This window comes from Centruroides sculpturatus, unplaced genomic scaffold (assembly GCF_000671375.1).
Source record: "Centruroides sculpturatus isolate CEXI.00-Female unplaced genomic scaffold, Cexi_2.0 scaffold5840, whole genome shotgun sequence".
NCBI lineage: Eukaryota > Metazoa > Arthropoda > Arachnida > Scorpiones > Buthidae > Centruroides > Centruroides sculpturatus.
In genome coordinates this window covers 1-1,775 of record NW_019389928.1, presented here as the reverse complement: position 1 = coordinate 1,775, position 1,775 = coordinate 1, and the positions used below count along the sequence as shown (strand labels likewise).

General features: G+C 24.7%; 1 long non-coding RNA gene across 1 annotated transcript in view; it reads right to left on the bottom strand.

Moving 5' to 3' along the window:
• Positions 1-1,015, bottom strand: part of LOC111617382 — a 3,069-nt gene extending 2,054 nt beyond the window's left edge. The window contains exon 1 of the long non-coding RNA XR_002755404.1: positions 936-1,015. This is a non-coding gene — a long non-coding RNA (uncharacterized LOC111617382). The remainder of the gene's footprint in view (positions 1-935) is intronic.
• Between the last annotated feature and the right edge of the window lie 760 nt (positions 1,016-1,775).

Here is a 1,775-nt window from a genome sequence, read left to right as displayed (position 1 = left end):
AAACTTATAAAAAAGACAATAGTAAGATAATGGAAGATACAGCAAAAAAATTGATAATTTAATTAGTAATTCAATTTAAACATTGAAGAAACTAAATCTTTACACTTTTATCATGTCCAATCACCAGCAATAAACAGTCTTCCCTTAAAGAGACGACTTTTTATTATAGGCTATTTTTTTAACATTATAATATATAATATTATAATAATTTTAAATATTAATATTATAATATAGAAAGTTTAATGTTAATAATATTAATATTAATATAGAAAGCTTAATATTAATGATTACGAAAGTAATCATTAATATTAAACTTTCTATAGCTGCTTTCGATATTGAGTTTTTATTACAATTAATATTTAAAATACTTTACGAAATTTTTAAAGGGAATAGTTACAATAAAAATTTGAAACAACTTATTTCTAAAATAATATGCCATTTAAATCTGGAAATTTTTAAATTATTTTGAAGTAATGCAGAAATTTTTTGAAAAATATTCTATTTAATTAGTTAGATAAGTAAAAAAAAGCTGGTTATAATTAATATTAATCTTATTATTTACTAACAACTTTCTAGCAATGTATATCACAACGAATTTGTTCAGCATAAGTGGTCTGAAGTACAAAGACCGAAAAATTGTAACAATATTAAAACAAAACTCGAAAATTCGAAATTGGCTATAAATAACTCACTGTAACATGTTAGCCTATTTAATTAATTAAAGTTTACCAAATTTAATATATTTTAATTTTAAAACATTTCTTTCAAGATTCTGCCTACTTCAAATTTTTGAATTATCGTTAAAAGATGAAAAATAATTGTATAAAAATCAGTTTATGAAACGTTCGCGGGTATCAAGAAATTATATCACTTGTTTATTCAGAAATATATAAAAAATTTCACATAATGGAATAAGTTAATTATAACAACTTTACCTTCTTTCTTAATGCTAATATAAATTTCAGCTGGAAAATAATAATATATTAAATATTTTTCTTAAATGAGCGAGTAATCCGCTCGTGTCGTATTTAAATCGTTTCGAAACATTTTCCTATTGGTGAAATTTTTTTACGATTGATTTAATTAATAATAAAATATAGAAAAATGCTTCGAACCAAAACCAAAATAAATTAATCACTTATTTTATTACTATATTTATTATTAAAAACAGTATAACCCCCAACTGGTAGTCAGCGAAAGAATTTTTGTGACCCATAAAAATTTCAGTGATATTTAATTTCCTTCTATGAATATATTTTGGTGGGAATATTGTTTGAACGAATATATTTAAAATCAACCAACACATTAAAAAATCATTTACAATACTTATAATTAGGCTATTTATTATATTAAAAATGTTTAAAATTTTCTATTTAGAGTAATTAGTCGTGTTATTCGTGAACTAATGTTATTGTATGTAAATTATATACCATAAATTTGACTTTTATTATTGTAGAAGTTGGACATTTTAGTTTAATAAACAAAAGAGCTTTTGTGTCCAGAGAATCCATTTCGAAATTAACTCTTTACAAGCTTATTCAATCCGGATGGCTAGCTGTAAAGACGCCAGCTTACCAATCTGGGAGACTGGGAATTTGGACGCGTTGACAAATCCCAGGAATTTTTCAAGTATGTCGGGTTCTGTCCCTCACTACTTGGTTACCGCATTCTGGGATTGATCGAACCTACAATGTGCTTGCTAAAGAAAAGCTCTTTTAATGCTCACAGAGTGGAAAGAGCTAAAATAGTATAATCACGCAGTGTATTATCACGGG